At 46.5% G+C, this 18,557-nt stretch overlaps 1 long non-coding RNA gene across 1 annotated transcript in view; it reads right to left on the reverse strand.

Moving 5' to 3' along the window:
• Positions 1-14,061: 14,061 nt before the first annotated feature.
• The window catches only part of LOC142925099 (uncharacterized), a 137,674-nt gene continuing 133,178 nt past the window's right edge, over positions 14,062-18,557 (reverse strand). The window contains exon 2 of the long non-coding RNA XR_012942205.1: positions 14,062-14,320. This is a non-coding gene — a long non-coding RNA (uncharacterized LOC142925099). The remainder of the gene's footprint in view (positions 14,321-18,557) is intronic.

Here is an 18,557-nt window from a genome sequence, read left to right on the forward strand (position 1 = left end):
TAAGGTTTGTCACATAAACAGAACATGCCGATTTGTTTTGAGTACAGCAAAACCGGTGTGTTGGAGAGCCAAGCCACAACATTTACAATCTGAGTACGACGTTTCGCCAGTAATTACAACTAGCTTCATCAGGCGACAGCCAGATTTGTGGATAAATCCTCCTGTTTCGTTCCTTAAATAGAGGCGTAGATGTGATGACGTCACTTGCGAACACTTCTTGCGCGAAATGGTTTGGGGAGGATTAATGAATGCATAGAAATGACAATGGGTATCTATTGGCGGTTTGATTGTTTATATGGTAATCAACGTACGTTATGCATGCACATTATGCAAGCTTATTACACTTATATTCTTGGTTCTTTCGGTAAAGTCACGTAGGAGGGAAACAATAAAAAAATAAAAAAATATAAAACTATAAAATTCTCACGACGTTTCGACTGAAACACAAGCAATCATCATCAGGTGTGAAAACCACAGCAATAAATTTTGAAAAAGTGGCGGTTTTTTAACGTTAGCACCACGGAGAGCGATTTGGCAGTTTCTTCAGATGGACGAGTCCATCTATGTTCGGAAAAGAGGAGGGGGGAGACGAAAATAATGGATGCGGTCTGAAAGCCACTGTAAGCGTGAACAATCAATTAAGACCCGAAATGGTTTATCAAATCCTTCCAATGATTGCTAAGCCAGAATCCATCTTCTCGGTTGAAATTGTCTCTGTGTTTGTATATGTGGATAGCCTCATGAACGAATCTCTCATGGTAGCCAGATGGCTTGCAGAGAACCTCTGTCTTGGAGAAGTCAATGTCATGTGAGCCTACTGAATTATAACAATGATCTTATTACACTTGTACATCCTGTCGATTGTGTGCACTAACATAGCCGTGCCAACGGTAATCCCAATTCAAGTATGGTGACCTGTATAGGCATGCATTTCAAAATATATATTTGATTATTCGCTTCCTAGCTATCCGAACGGTTAACATTTTTTTATTTGTAGCCATTTAATTTATTTTTAAAAGCAATAATATACAGTATCATACTGTATAAGGTACTAGGGGACGTTTTGGGCAAAGACCCTTTATAACACACGAGGCCAGAGATTGGGTATTATGAGTTCTAGTCTGCACTTTACACCATGGGATCTGATTAAAATCGAATAAAAATGCTTCCTAATGAAAATTTTTAATTGGCATGTTACCTATTATTAGTAGGTATAGAGTAACAAGACAGATCTTTCAATAATCAAACACATTACGAAATAAGCTCATGTTAAAGATAAATGATTAAATATTCCTAACACGTAACATTGTGGGTAACCAAGTTTTCGTTCAACAGAATATGCATGTTGAAGTTCTTTCGTGCCTACGTAGCCAACCGTACTAATCGGAGGTGCAGGGGAAGGTCAACAAACTGAACACATTTTAGCAGCATAACCATTACAGTAACTTAATCTATTTAGTGACGCAATTATGTGACCAATTATTTCCATAGGATGAGAGAGGCTCTTTAAAAGGATCAAAGGGACTTTCAATTGTTTTAATTTCATGAACCTTGCAGGTAGGGTAGATAATTGTATGAGAGCCATTTTACACTCGTTTAATTTGAATGTATTTCGCCCTTGCGATTCAATTTTGCTTTGAATTTTTACATGGCAGCCCGGTAACAGTGAGTTCCACCAAAGCATTATTTACATAATCCACTAAGTGGTGCAGTCCTGAGCCATTGCCCGGACACGTGGCCTATAACACATGTTTCCTTTTAAGGCAGTGTTATTTTAAAAAAATGTTGTGGTATTTTATGTATGCACCACTGGCAAAGAACGACAGCACATTATAACCAATTAATTGTACGTTGTACTGCTGGGTCAACAGAGATGCGAGGGGAATTTGAGAAACCTGCCCAAATGTTTCAACCGCATTGCCAGAAGATGTAGGCCCTCTTGGCTGTAAGCCCAATGTGTAAACGACGAGATCACGGCTGTTACAGTCGCACAAGACACAGCAGGTATCAAGCCTCCTTCCCGCGTTTGTCTCTCCACGTATGCAACATCCACGGCTATGTTACGGCTACACGGCAGAAACAAACGCTGTGTTGATAATATTGGTGTGGAAAGTCAATTAATAGGCTGATGTACGGCACTCGAATTCAGTTTGGCGGGTGCGTAGCAAACTGCTCAACCAACTGTTGCAAACACCATTAACCCCAGAACATTTAGAGGAAATTAAATAGATTTATGTTGAAAGATTGGAACTCATGTGTTTTGAAAACCGTTTCCAAAATTTCACGAACGTTAATCAAACCCACGGTTTTCGTAAACCACCGTGCCCTGTGTGCTAAAATGGTAGCTTTAATCATGGGCAATTAACGGCCAAGCAATTAAGTGAATAGTACTAGTCGTGGTTTAACTGTTATACTGAGTCTCTTCTTCGATGGCTGCTGACGATGTCGAGCTACTTGCCATAATTTGACATTGATGTGGTTGAGTCGGATAATTTCGTCAGGAGTAGCAGAGTACATCGCTGTGATGCCTATTTTTTGTGAATAGGGCTTTGAGTCGTTACATGTTCCATGGTCTGGGTGACAACAGTCACACACTGCGGGAGAGTTTTACATTTCCATGTGTGTGTCATAAAAAATATGACAATGCATCTGACATATGCAGGAAGGACATTTGTTTAATGCGTATACTCTATGATTACTGTAACACGTAGGTTTTCGCGACCAATATCCATAATAGAGTTTTTTTGGGGTTAGATCGCGTAAATATATAAATGTGTCGTTAAACCCGCCACCACCCGACACAGCCAATTAGTAAGGTTTGTCACGTAAATAGAACATGCCAATTAATTTCTAGTACAGCACACTGCTGTGTTAAATGTTGTGGATTTGCTCTCCAACACATCGATGTGCTGTACTAGTAACGAAGTGTCATGTTTTCTTTTGGTGACAAACCTTACTTATTGGCTGTGGTGGGTTTAACGACACATTCATATTTACGCGATCTAACTCAAAATAAAACTCATTATCTGTGATTACTATGTATGCATTAATACTGGTAGGAACGAAGTTGTAAACTGAGTGTACCAGCCTGCAATAGATTAATGTGTCCGTCCGTCCCCTTTCAATACTTTAACGAAGTGAAAAATTCCAATGTTCCTACCAGCCCACCCTGCAGGGACGTTTTTACGTAAGATGCATTGCCATATCTTCGCCGCTAGGGGGTGCCATTCGCTAATAAATGAGGACATGCAATGTTGCAGTCGTGAATCCTGCATCGAAGAGTCAACTAAACTATGACACAAACCATCATGAGACCTCCTTTGCCAGTAGCAAAATATGATAATAGGGTGTCAGTTTTGTTGCCAGATAAAAGGGTAAAAACCGATTATCATGACACAAACCATTTTGGTATTTTTCTACCAGGTAAGGCTCACTGAGCTGTGTCGCTCTTTCTCAGAAGCGACCGGGCCACAAATGAAAGCTCAACGGAAGTGGCTTATCGTGTGGACAATTGTAGCAGCCAAATACTGGAGACGCGCGTTTGTTAATGTTGAGGGGAAAACCGACCGGAGGTCACGGAGGAAAATCCACGCAACCACGGGGAGAGAGAGACACGCAAACTCCAAATATGCAGGCGGTCAGGGTCGGGATCGAACTCACGACCTCCAGTGTATCACACAAGGTGGCACAGTGCAAACTCTACAATAAATGTGCGGTAAAATGACGGTAGGTGCATTATTGAAACACTGCGAGAAATTGAAAGGCGCGGCCCTGCAATTGCCTGCTCGTGCCAATGCTGGCAGAAGGGCCACCAATCGCAGGGAGCTATACAGAGCCTCTCAAGATATTGTTCTGGCCTACTCTTCCACCACCACCACCACTGTTTTAAGTCTTCAGTTCGTACATTTTAGTTTTGTCATTTGTCAGTATACAAATAACTCTCTGCACGTGTTCGAGAATATCGACGGGAGTGTGTGGCAGCCAAAGGGAGGAAGACGCATTCGAGAGGATGACGGAGCGATGATGTCAGCTCGTGGCGCAGCTCACTTGGGTGGAGGGGGTCGTTGACGTTGGAGGTCCGTGCCAGCTAATGGTGATCTGCTTTAGCCGCGTGCAGGGATGGAAATGGGAACAAATTATTGGGGAAATTCATAAATGCTTCCGCCCTCCTCCCCCCCCCCCACCACTAGATCTGGACCGTACACTAGATCTGAGGAGGAGCTTCGCTTCGTCTGTGGGTCTCTGTGTGGCTGTGAGTCTCTGTGTGTCTGTGGGTCTCTGTGTGTCTGTGAGTCTCTGTATGTCTGTGAGTCTCTGTGTGTCTGTGGGTCTCTGTGTGTCTGTGAGTCTCTCTGTGTCTGTGAGTCTCTGTGTGTCTGTGGGTCTCTGTGTGTCTGTGGGTCTCTGTGTGTCTGAGTCATCATTTTTTTCATTTATTAGGTATAACCCTGTGAGCCATGCGGCTCTTAACTCGGGTGCAACCGCAACAACAATACAACATGAACAAAAAACATCTTAAAGTGACTACACGCAACAGAAAAATCCTGGAAAAAACAGCAAAGTCTACCAGAAAAAAATACCGCATTTCAACGCTGTGTGCAAAAATCCCAGTGGGATGCAAGTCAAACAATAACAACCATAAGACAATGTAGATTAAAGTTATCAGGCCAACTCTGTACTACAACAAACAAACATGGACAGACCAAACCGTCCTCAAAATCACCAAAATAAAGCCACAAAAACAATGTAACAGTGATCATAGGAACTGTGATTCAAATCCAACAACAAACGATATACATAACATGTACGACCAAACCCCGCAGCCATAGCTGGCTGCATGAGTCACTCCATAACAGCAGGAGCTTCAGTAGCAGAATCAAAATTTCTCAATACACCTTTAAAGATCAACACACCACAATCAAAACTCTGTGTGTCTGTGGGTATCTGTGTATATCTGTGAGTCTCAGTGCGTGTCTGTGGGTATCTGTGTATATCTGTGATTCTCTGAGCGTGTCTGTGGGTTTCTGTACGCGTCGGTGGGTCTCTTTGTTAGTCTAGGGGTGTATGTGAGTCAAAAAAAATTTTGATTCCTTCCGGAACGTAGTCGTGTTCAAATTTTCACTCCCACCACAGTGTCCCGGGGCGTTCCGCTCCATTTCCACCACTGCCCGCTTGCGAACCTTGTGCGGAACTGCCAACGCAGTTTCGGGGTCGCCGGCCCAAAGACCGGGAACGATTTACCAGCTCACCTTCTACGTGTGATTGGTGCACATTCGTGACGGGACTGGCCTCGCAAGAGTGCCCGAACAGAAATGCTCAGACTCAAGAAATGCTCTGGTGGCGACTGCTTGGGGAGGCTTTCAACCAGCAGTTGGTCGAGAATGGCTGATGGTTATGATGGAGGAGATGAAATCATTGCAATGAATTTTGTAACAAAGCTAGAGTGCTCTATCCCTAGTTTTTTATTGTTGAGTTGATCAGCAACACATATCTGTTCACCTACAGTTAGAGATTATTCAGCTGCTGTAAATGTCCACATCATAAGCCACTTTCTTAATAATAATAATTTACATTTATTTGTAAGACGTCTTCCACTAATGCATCAAAGCTATCATATGTGGTCAGGTCGCTTCTGAAAAATAAGTTAACACCTCGGTGGGCTTTACTTGGTAAGATAAAATGAATGTAGTTTTCTTTGATTCGTTTTAAACGCTATGTTTACCTTTCTTATACTTTCCACCGCTATAGCATTTTTGTTGTAGTTGTTTGTTGTTGTAACGTTCTGACCCGCCTCTACTGGACATCTGTGAAAAGTGCTTTATAGCCCATCGGATTCCTCTAGTATTAATACATATCATGATTCTGGTGAGCAAGTGGGCAATATAATGAGTGGCTTGCTGAATATCTTAAATGCTGTCAGGCCACCGATTGGTTTGCAGCGGGCGGTGCTGTTACCACGTGGTCTATATTTTGAGACGCAGCCGATGATTGGGCAATGATACTGCGTTGACGGTGATACACGAGCACAAATTACAGTAAACTCAACACGTTCGAAAATAACAAAGTGGCCTTCGAAGGGAAAATATGTACATATATAATTGATGACGTTTCGGTCAGTTATTTATGTTTTATCGAACGTTTTCTAACATGATTGGTGAATGATACTGGTTCTTTCTCGTCCTTTCCCACACCTCCGCCCAGCTTAACATAACCCGCACCAACTGGCGTTGCCCAAGTAGGCTGCAGATATAAAATGTTTTTATTCACTTTTTGAGTTTATAAACTAAAATCTAGTTGCAACAAGTAGTTGACCATTCAAAATGTCGAAAACTATTACAACATTTTTTTTACTTTACCAGTAAGGCCCACTGAGCTATACAGCTCTTGTTCAGAAGGGACCTGGCCACAAATGATAGCTCAACAAAGTGGTTTTTCACGTGGAAATTTAGAGCAGCCCAAATACTCTAAATGCATGACGTTGAGTCTAATGTGGAGGGACAAACCGGAGGACCCGGAGAAAAATCCACGCACCCACGGGGAGAGAGACACCCAAACTCCAAATTATACAAGCGTCAGGGTTTGGGATCGAACCCACGTCCTCCCACATACCAGGCGAGGGAGTTCACATCTCGCCACCACGGCACCCCATAGTAATACTGCATAGCATGATACTCGGTTATAGCCCAGTCATGAAACATTCACCTACGCTAATATTGAGGTGTTTTTCTGTGGCCCAGAAGTTTACTTACCAATTTTGTTGTCCGTAAGCAGGGTACGACGGGGAACAGCTGATGTTTGTTTGTTTGTTTACATAGTGTATTCACGCGGTCATTCTAAGTGTCCCATGAATGTAAGCAATGTGTCTAACTTGTGTGGGCTTAGCATGTAGTTTTCACAGCTGTAATTCACACTGTTGATTTCACAGCCATGGAATATGAACCCTCGCTGACTTCACTGTTGAACAGCACTGCCCCCCACGATGAAATTATGATAGCACAGTGGCACCATTCTTTGTTATGCGCTCCTGTTGAAGTTTTGGAGTCACCTTTGTTAAATACATTTGCATGCATGCATTATTTATGGTTAACAACATGCGAAACAATACATAGGGACGGATAAACTGAAAGGAACATCGTTGGCAAGACTGCTCATAGCTGAAAGGCTTTTTCCATATTTTTCTGCTAATGGTTGCAGTTTTTTTTTACTAAGCCCGGTAACTTTAAAGGACACCGGTAATTGTCCGGTGCAAAGACAGGTTTGTTGTTATTGGAGGCTTCACTGTCAAATATTGTCACTTGTCGCCTGTGTGTTTAGTGGTGTGTGCTCTAAAAAAAGACGATGATAACATTACCCAGAGTATAATGTGTCACTGGTGATTGGATAACCACTTCCCAATAAAGCATTTTAGAAGAAAGAAACATGGTATGACATCTTATTTTTAATTCTCTATGTTGAACTCTCCTTTCTGTTGATTATCCCAGCCTTTTGTGCCGTCTTGTCAAACGAGTGGGGCTGTGACGGGGCCAGGGGATGACAGTGTTGAGTGTTACTGCTTGTATCCGTGGATTTTTAATTGTTTTGTTCCGCGTGCAGTACTCTGGTTTCTTCCCACATGATGTCGAGCTCTCTTGAATAGTATTATCCAAGCGTGTCATTTAAGACCCTCCTGAAAACTCAGTCTCGCGAGTTAGCGAAACATTTCTAAATAATACATTATTGCCAACGCCGCATTTGCTGTGAGGCTGCTGCTGTGGTGCGATTGTTGGCACACTTGATTTGCAATCCATATCCTGGCGCGGCAGTTTAGATGATGGGCATGTGTTTTTTTGAACCTCCCTTCACCCCGTGTCCACCCAGCAGTGTAAATGGCATGCGTATCCACAACACGGTCGATCGGCAGCCTTTTTTTCCGTTGGGGTAAAATTGTGGGTGCTCACACGTCTTTCCATAATTCTGGCCGGAAAAAAATAGAGTAGGCCAAATTGGCAATATTCGTATTAGTTAATTCATGCTTTGGGGGTTCACGAGAGAGTGCTGACTTTGGCATTGTCAACCGTGGCGATTAATGATTGCACTATTCCCTTCTGGTTCTTGAACCGTCCGACTCGGCCTGAATTTAAAAAACAAAAATGGCACAATTTGTTACTTCATTATTTATCATCGTTATCAGCAGCGGACGTGATCAATCCACTGCTGGATGAGGGACCTCTTGAAGCCCTCATCATCCATCACGAGCCCGCGATGTAACAGTCAAATTAGCACCTCGGCCACGGGCTGATTGCACCCCTCCGTGTCTTTCGGTCGACGTTCTTCCCAACACGTTTTAATCCCTTTGGGCTCTCACTCCGCCGTGATTCTTGACCATATCAGCCGACATCCCGTCTAGCGACGCTCACTATCCAAGTTCACGTACTTTGATTCGTAGAACCACGTGTTTAACCTGCCCTCGAGTCCATGCGCTCCCGCTTTCCGTTTCTCAATTATAATTCCCAGAATGCAATTGACACCAATACTGAATTTATTATTATTATTTTGCAGAGGAAAGGACTGAAAGTAAAATCATAATCTCCCCCCCCCCACCTCCGTGTCCTTTGTCCGAGACAATCGACGCAACAACCAAAATTATTGACAGCTGACGCTGCCTTTCTTGTGTGTACAGCAAGTCCACAGCGACCAACCCGAGCCTTCTTTCACCACTACCTCATCTCCCCCCTGCCCCGATGCACCCCGGTCCCCCCTCCACCCCGAGGCTTATACTGGTGGCTGGTGATGAACACAGTACGGGGGAGAGGGAGTGAGCAGGAGGAGGGTAGGACGACGACACGCGGTGGATACGGAGCGCCAGGTGGTTGTGCCACGGCTCAGATCGTGTGTGCAAATAACGAACAACGGGAAACGCAACGCGCACCGGGACACCACCCCCCACACCCAGCTCGCGTCTCTACCGGTAGCCTATCATAAAACATTCAGGTCTCTCTCCATGTAGCCCACACACACAAGAAATCAACAATGCGGGCATTTTTTTTAATGAAATATTTACAATGGCAAAACAATGAACGATTGAGACACGATTTTGCAAGACAGCGCTGGCGCGTATCGTTCTATATTATGCATTTTGATGAAAACAAAAAAAATCTACCGTATATGTATGTTGAACTTCTTTCGCACCGTACGTAGGCAACCATGCTAATCGGAGGTGCGTATGGTGTACGTGTACAGTATAAATGATACATGTAAGATATGGAGCAGTGGCACAGCGGTTAACGCACAGCACCATGAAATCCAGAAATCTGAGTTCAATTCCCAGCCACGGCGAATGTCATCAGTTCGTGATATCGGAGCTGGTCCTGGGATTCGGCTTCACCACCACGCACTGAACCATCATGGGGCCCGTGGGGGATATTTCGACCTGACATCAACACATTGGTCAATGGGGGTTGGTGATGGCGGGGGAGCAGAGAAGTTAAAACAACAGCAGTGTAGTTTGCTGCACTACCGTTTTGCTGCTCACGAACATGTTAATTCACATTGAATAATTTGTTCACTCAAATATAAAAAACACTCCTGAAGAACCTAGCACATAACTAACACAACTCGCTCAATAAAGTACTTGAACACACACACAAGTACTGTTTTTTTTTATAGCCATTATAATAATACTATAAACCATTCATTCACCCACCCGTTTTTCACATCAACTCTAGTTAATATTAAAATATCACACAAAACATCACGATAACACCCCTCCAACAAAGCGCCGTTTACCGAGTTATCTCGCTTTTTTCTCTCTCGTACGGATGACATTTCGTGTTGGACATTTGACCCAGTTTCAAATCGATGTCTAAGTTGGAAAGCTAAGTTTGACGGCATCGCGAGATAGCCGCGGTGTGGTGGGGGGGGTGAAGCTTGGTCCCACTCACAGTCCCTTTCCCCGAGAATGAACGCGCGTACAGGGTCGCTGACTGGGCCATCGAGTTTTTTGGAAGTTGCTCATTTTACTACGGTCGAGGGGGGGTCCCAGTTTGAACTTGCCATTGGGCCGTGCGGCTGTGAAGGGGGTGGGACCTCCATCATCATCATTGTGGCCGAGCCCTTGGCTTTACTACCCCCCCCCCCACACACAAACACCGCCTCTCCCACGTCTCTCACTCGCGCGCGCTCCTCAATAAGACTCACGTTGAAGGGTGGCCCAGGTGAGTCACTCGACGTGCCGCACACAGCCGGGCTTACGTCCCTGTTCGCAGGTGGTGTTCCCTGTTTCCCCCACCCAACATCTCTCGCCCCCCGACATTCCTGTCGAGACATCCTCCAGTGGGAGGAGGGCGAGTCGTGAGTATCCCTTGCGCGCTGCGCACGCGACGTCGCACGAACGCGGTTGATTTGCTAATCCGCACCACCGCCACTTTGTGTTAAGCCGCTTGTAATCGTGTGTACACGCTGTGCAGTGTATTCTCCACGGCGACGCTAATGCTGTACTTTATGTATATATATTTTTTTGCGTTGTAAAGTTTTGCCCACGAGCCGAAAAACCACGTCTGGCAGAGGAGCTCCTTTTGGCTATATCAACATGCGGCAGTTCATGGTTGAGGCATGCTGATGAGGCCACTGAACGTCGAAGCCGGGGCCAGAGCGTTGTGTCGGACCAATGATGCAGACGTTATGCACGTTGTGCACTCCCCCAGAAGGCCCGATGGCTTATGATGCGTACAAAAAAGGCTTTATATATATTTTTTTGCATGTACAAAACATTACTTTTTTGTTGTATGTGGAGAGACACGTGAATAAGTTTCAGCTTATTTTATTTACTACGCGGATAATCCCGGTTTTTGTTGAGCCAGTCACCTGGCTATTTCGCGAGGGAAATTCCATGGTGCGAGAGCACAGCAGCGACAACGATTGGCAGTGTTGCAGTGAACAAGCACAGGGCTCTGGAGGAATATCGCACGACCTCACAAACGCGGCGTTTTAACGGGCGCAAGCCAAGCACACGTGCATCGGTAACGGCGTGAGCGCAAAGCGAAACGTTAGGTACGTGTGCAGGTAAGCTCCGATATATTTGAGTCTTAACAAAGACGTAAACACCCGCAAAATGTGGGTAAAAGACGATGTCAACAGGTAGGAGGAGCAAGAGGCGTCAGAAGATGTTAGGCACAGGTGCACGATATGTGGTGTTTTGGTTTAAGTGTGAAGTGAAGAGGGGGGAGTGATGGGATGGAAGCAAATTGTGGATGAGCGGCAAGGGTATTCCAGAAACGTGGAGCAACAAGGCGGAAATACCTTTAACCGAACAAAGTTTTACGAAATTAATTTTTTGAAGGATTAAGCAGGTAACTTCTGAAGCTACGGGAGGGAGTTAGGGAAACTAACCGGTCAATTTGGGAGGATTTGTTTAAGGCCAGGGGTGGGGAACCTTTTTTTCTGCCAAGGGCCATTTGGATATTTACAACATCATTCACGGGCCATACAAAATTATCAACTTAAAAATTAGCCTGTTATATTTGGTCAAACATTTAATTAACTCGCCCCTAATGTGATGGGTGGAACTGCTTCTCTTTGATGAGGCGTGTGGTGATGTTAGCTGGTATTGATGATGTTGACACTCGCAACTGCTTTTCCAGGTTCGCTCCTAGATTTATTGCATTTCGAGTCCCGCCTGCGGTTGCCTTGGCAGGGCCAGAGACCAAATTATTCCGCGGGCCTTATACCGCCCGCTAGCCGGACGTTCCCCACTCCACATTAAGCGGACCTTTCGGAGGCGTTACTGTATATTTATTTGTTTTGGTACTAACCTAAGTTCATTCCTCGAGCTTGAGATCATCCCATCCGCCTCCGAGCCTCGTCACGGCCTGTGCCGAGGGTCGCTTGTACAGCTCGCCAAACACCAACACACGGGAATGTGTCACCTTGGCCGAGTAGAAATAGCAAGGCCAAACCCATACACAAATGACATTGATCAGTGATGGCTTCGCTTGGGAAGTTGTGTGGCAGGTTCGTCAGTGACGGTCACTTTTTTCAGAAATGTGCAAAAAATATTTATGGTATTGTCTGTAGAATTACCTAACTTAGAGAATACTCATTCACATGGAAAAGAGTAGCGCTACATTTCCACTGTAGCTAGAGCCAGGTAATACTAGGCTAAAGTTAAGCCTCGTTACTTATGATTGCGTGCTATATCGAAATGAGCGTACAATTTTGAGACAGCAACAACTCCACGATCTTAATGTCACGTAAGTGTTTTGCGAACGAATCGTCGACCAACAGTTACGATTCCACGACACGCTGGTCACACTTTTCATGACATTCCACGCAAGCATGTTGATTACACATTCAGTCACTCGCGTCATTGTTTATCGAGGGCTTTGAAAAAAGCGTGATCAGTTGCAGGCCCCTCGTGCCGCGTGGAATTCCCGAGGTGAGATGAAACGCTGTTGAAGACGAGCGCGTGAACCTTTTTTGGAGTCGCGTGCGTGCCGAGCCGTGGTTTAGCGGTCTAGCGCGCTGTGCTAAGACATCATCGGTGTGTGAGAGCCGCCACGCATTTGACACCATTCGGTTTTGACAGCAGCACGATGATGGGGAGGGGGAGGGGGTGGTGTTTTCACCATTTGTGTTTTGTCGGGGGCCGCACGGCAGGAGCCGCGCTCAAGGCCACAAGGGGACACCAGTGGCTCGCGGGCCTTGCTGGCGTATGTTGAACTTCGTTCGCACCGTACGTAGCCAACCGCACTAATCGGAGGTGTCTTCATAGGCACTCGCTCGCAGCACTTTCCTCAACTAACTATGAACGTCCTGCTACTCAGGTTGTAAATGTTGTGGATTTACTCTCCAACGCGGCCGGCGTGCTGTACTCGTAACGAATTGGCACGTTCTGTTTACGTGACACAAGCTTACGAATTGACTGTGTCGGGTGGTGGCGGGTTTAACGACACGTGTGTGTGTGTGTATATTTACCCGATCTAACCTCCCCCCCCCCTCTCTATTATGGGTAACTATGCAGGATGGCTGCTCGTTGAGCGTGCGGTTGTTTGTGTGAGCAGGTGCACACGGGGAACAAGCGACCACTGCAACAAAAAAAGGGTCGCGCTCTCTCCTCCGCTCTCTCCTCCGCTCTTTCCTCCGCTCTTTCCTCCCTGTCTCTCCGCGTACACCCCCCTCCCCACCATCACGAGAAAGAGGCGTGAGTGCGGGCAGGGTTCCAGTGCGTGGGGTGAGGTCGCGGTCGGCCGTAGAGACGCACCCCGCAACTCACTTGGGAAACATCGGGAGTAACACCCCCCCCCCCCACAACTACTACTCTCTCTTTTCCCCCCGTCTGCCCCCCCCTCCGCCCGCCTCTGGCTGTGGAATCCAGCACGCATGACAAGCAGCGACAAGCTGTGGCCCAGGCAGAAGAGGAAAAAAAAATCCGAAGACGTTCGCAGTGAGTAGGCGTCAGTTGGCTTTTGGGTGGTTTTTGTTGTTGTTGTTAAACCGCTGGCGATGGTGGTAAACTCCTGGACCGCAGGGCCCGTTGACAGCGTGACGAGAGAGTTTTTTTCTGTACGTTTTCTTACAAATAATTGATAAAGTAGCGTTTGTAAAACTCCAATATTTGGGAACCACCAACAACTGACCTCGTCAAATGTTATCATTCCAGTTTAACACGTAAGGTTTCGCGACCGATATCAACCATAAACGTAAGGTTTGTGGGTTAGATCGCGTAAATATATAAATGTGTCGTTAAACCCGCCACCACCCGACACAGCCAACTAGTAAGGGTTGTCACGTAAACAGAACGTGCCAATTCGTCACTAGTACAGCACACCGGTGTGTTGGAGAGCAAAGCCACAACAGATTTGGCTGTCGCCTGATGAAGCTAGTTGTAATTACTGGCGAAACGTCGTACTCAGATTGTAAATGTTGTGGCTTTGCTCTCAAACACACCGGTGTGCTGTACCAGCAACGAATTGGAACGTTCTGTTTACGTAACAAACCTTACTCATCGGCTGTGTCGGGTGGTGGCGGGTTTAACGACACATTTATATATTTCCACGATCTAACCCAAAAAGCCGACATTATGGATTTTATCACCCCCCCCCCCCATTCGGGTACTCCGTTACGTTGTAACACTCACTCTACGTGTGCCTTATGAACACGTCCCATGTACACGCATACACATACACACAAAGGGTGGTGGGGGGGGTGGTGTAGGTGCGGAGCATTGGACTTGCCGTCTAGCTTAGAGGTCAGCCAGTTCGATCTTCTGGCACGGGCTGTCGAGGCGACGTTGCAGTCTCCCCCGTCGCCTCCGTGTTCACTCGTGTGGGTCCTCCCGAGATACCTGGGCGGTGTTGGAGAAGTAGGTAAATCACCCCGCCCCCCGCCGCCCCCAACTTCAGAGAAACTATCTCAAAATAGAGAAGAATTCCTGTAAAAAAATGGTTTTATACAGAGTCAAGAGTCACGCTCAAGTGAGCATTTGAGGCAGTTACTTATCTTCTATCGGGCGGCTTGAGCCAAGGATGAAAGTTTAACATTCCAATGGGGAGAGGAAGTCTCATCCGTAGGAGAAGCCACTGGTGACTGCACCCCACGAAGTAGCACCAACATGTATCGACCTCAGGGGGATGATGGGGCTGAGTCCACCACCCCACCTCAACCAGGAGTTGAACTCTGCAAACCTTCCGCTTATGAGCCCGCACGCTTTAAACTATCTTTTGTTTTATTTTACCAGGTAAGGCTCACTGAGCTATATACTGTAGTTATTTTTGTACGCGAACCTGGCTATCACAAACGATAGCTCAACGAAGTTGCTTATCACGTGGTAATTTATAGCAGCCAAATGCTCTAAACGCATGTTTACAAATGTGGAGGGAAAAACCGGAGGACCCGCAGAAAAATCCACGCGACCACGGGGAGAGAGACATGCAAACTCCAAATATGCAGCAGGCATCAGAGTTGGGATCGAACCCACGACCTCCCGCATACCAGGCGAGGTAGTAAACATCTCGCCACCGCTGATCCAGCTGGTCATTCTACACACAATCATCACCTCGAAGGCGAAAGTCATTTTTATATCTATGTAAAGCAGCTATTGAAGATAGATGCAGTTTGAATATCTACAATTATTATATATAAAAAAACAAGTTCTATCACTGGGGATTGCACCTGCACAGGGAAGTTTGATGAGCACCTGCTTTCCCCAAATAATGGCCTGCCAAGGGTTGGACACTTCATTATTATTCGCAATTGAGTTTTAACAGAGCGGTGGCCCTCACTTCTGATGGCACGAAATGCCCCGCAGAGAGAATGTCGCTTCCCCCCATGCAATTCGCGCACTTGCGCACCTGCCGATAAGTTTATTCGTCGTCGTCATCAGCCGCGGTCAATCCACTGCTGGATGACGGCCTTCCCCATGCCGCCGCCACCACCTCCCGTGGTCCTGCGACGCCACTGCGTGCCTGGCACCTGCCCGCGAGCTAATTTCATCGCTCCGTCTTCTCGGTGGACGAACTCGCGGGTGCGTTTACTTCCTTGGCTGCCTTTCCGTTGTTATTCTTTGATCTTCAGCGATCGTCCCTTCTCGCCGTGACCTCTCCTGTTCTCAAACCCGTGTGTTCCTCTATCCGTCTCTCGGTGTAATTCCCATCGTGCAAATTTCCTTCTTTGTGCATTTTTATTTTATTTTTGTCCCAGTTTGTTCATTGATGGCTGTTTCTGAACCGTACGCGTTTAGTAGGCACCATTGATACCGGATAGAATGCGACTGTGGTGACCAGAGCCACACGGTGGTTCACATGATCCCTTCCTGCCCCCTCCCCCCCCCCCCGTGCCGCCGATTCACAGACCACGGATCACATGATCCAACCCGTATAGAATTCCGTACAGATGGATTCAATAACCTGTTTCTGCACCGCTATTTTATAGCTCACCTCGTAGCTCAAGCCTTCGACGCATGGGATTCTCTGGTAGTCTCCCATTCAAGTACGAACCAAGCTTAAACCTGCTGAGCTTCCAAGATCTGTTCGAAATTATACGCAGTAAAATGCAATTTCATTGTGCATTGCTAAATGTGATTACGTTTTTTTTTTCTAAAAGTAAAGAGAGAGTACGCTTCATAAAGTGATTTAAACCATTTTAATTGCTCTGTTTGACCACCAAATGCATCAGTGGCCGCTGCAACATTGACTAAGCAAGGCTTATGCAAGAATACGGCCCCGTGAATTATAGCAATGCCAACCATTGATCCATGCAGGCTTCACCGACTCTTTCGTCAGGAGATCCCTGCATTGGAATGTTTGGTCAATACCATTTCGTGAGTACGTTCGGCATTTGCAAGGAATACCGGAGCGCCCAGAGGAAGAAAAAAAAACCCCACCACGCTAAACGAGAGGTGGGTGGGCCGGTGATGCCACTCGCTTCTGCCATCCTCTGGCCAACACCTGGTCACTCGATGTAAGTTGGGCAGCGCTGTGCGAGAGCGGGTGAGCCGGCGATTAAAAAAAAACGTCGGTGAGCCGTGGTAGCGCTGTCCGATGCGAGCCAGCGCTGCCTTCACACTGGGAGTCTCAGCCAACCCCGTGACAGTTCAGCGTGCGATTTCAAAGACTTAAAATGCGTGTGTGTGTGTATAGATTACTCCTGTGGGGAGCGGTAGTGTAGCGGTTAGCGCACTGCGCTACGAATCTGGCGGCCCGAGTTGGATTCTCGTTCATGGCTAACACCGGTAATGATTACCTGAGCTGGTCCTGGGCCTCCCCTAGGTCGACTCAGCCTCAAATGAGTACCTGGTGCTGTGTGTAAACATCGCCACTGGGGAGACAAAGGCGGTCGGGCATGGTGCTGGCCACCCACTCCATTGTTTGCTGTGCCGGCTCTCATAGGTTCTCGCTGACAGCACTTGCCCCTACAGTATGTCAAGGCTATACGGGGGTGGGGGGGGGGGTCTTTGTCTTTGTACATTACTACACGGCTGGGGAACCTTTTACTCACGGAGGGCCCAGGAGGGCTTCCAAATGCCTTCTGCGGGGAGCCACACATTCATGCACGCACCCCGGCGCTTTCCAACGAAAACGTGACGTCCCCCAGCGTCGCTCACGGTAACCGCGCTGCTCTTGATGTCGGATCGCGATTCTGAAGTAGGCACGCGGTGGAGATGCTCTGAGTGATGAATAGCCATCGTTTGCTGGCATTCTTTGTTGAAACGTTAAGGTTGTTGCTGGGCACATGCCCTCAGGCTCCACATATCAAGCAGCCAGAATCAGAATATGTATTTGTACTGGAGGAATCCGATGAGCTGTAAAGCTTTTTTTTCACAGTTGTTCAGTCGCGGCGGGTAAGAACGTTACAGTACAAAAACATGATAGAAGTGCAAAATACAAGGAAGGTAAACATATCACCCAAACACATACAAATCAAATTAAACCATCCCCATCCTACCAGACAAAGCCCACTGAAGGTATTAACTCAGTTTTCAAAAGCAACCTGGCCACAAATGACAGCTCAACAAAGTGGCTTATCATTTGGACATTTACAGCAGCAAAATAATCGTAATAGCCGGCGAAAATCAGCACTGTCAGAGAGAAGGGTACGAGAAAAGGGTTAATAATGTGTTGCTTGAATTGAACGAGGTTGTTAATAGAACTTGGGGGGGGGGGGGGGCGGGGGGGAAGGGGACGATGGGGAAGGAATTCCAAAGTTGTGCAGTGCGGGCAAAGACGCCGAAAGAGAAATGTAGTGACCCTCAACGTGGTGAGTGAATGAACCAAGTGCAGTGGATGAGGTGAAACAGTCAGTCTGGTAGAGCGAGTCCTCAACGCGGGCGGAGGAATCAATGGGCGAAGTTTGCGGGAAACATTAACCACGGAAGTTGTGATAGGACAGTGATGAGGGGATGACTGACCGCTGGTGAGATAGTGACTGGAAGTGAATCGGTGAGGGTGTGGATCGTCAGTCAACCCGACTGCCTTGCGTTGAATTGTATCAAGTACAGCTTTGGGAGTGAAAGCTGTTTATGTGACCACAGGACGTTTGACAATGAAGTAAACGAAACTGTATTTTTTTTTTTTACCAGGTAAGGCCCACTAAACTCTGTAGCTCTTTCTCAGAAGCGGCCTGGCCACAAAACGATAGCTCAACGAAGTGGCTTATTGTGTGGAAATTTGTAGCAGCCAAATACTCTAAACGCGTGTTGATTCCAAATGTGGAGGGAAACACTGGAGGATCCGGAGAAAAAATCCACGCAAACTCCAAATGTACAGGCTTCAGGGTTCGGATCGAACCCACGACCTCCTCCCTACTAGGCGAGGTAGTTAACATCTCCTAGCCACCGTGGCGCCCCAAGTTGTTTTACTTTTAATGAGACATCTGATGCTGACGTTGCTCTCACTCAGACTGCTTGCTGCTCAGGATACTTGCTTGATAATAATGTCATCCCAATGTCACTGGTGGTGAGAAGTGCAGAATTTAAATTGCATTTTTTTCCCCAAAAATATTCTCGTCTCTAAAGTGAGGCTTCTAAAAAGGCAATGTCAACGTAAATTTTAATACCAGATGCACTGGAAGTCACTTTCTGGAAG

Source organism: Petromyzon marinus, chromosome 19 (assembly GCF_048934315.1).
Source record: "Petromyzon marinus isolate PM22_M1 ecotype Great Lakes invasive population chromosome 19, UKy_Petmar_22M1.pri1.0, whole genome shotgun sequence".
Classification (NCBI taxonomy): domain Eukaryota; kingdom Metazoa; phylum Chordata; class Hyperoartia; order Petromyzontiformes; family Petromyzontidae; genus Petromyzon; species Petromyzon marinus.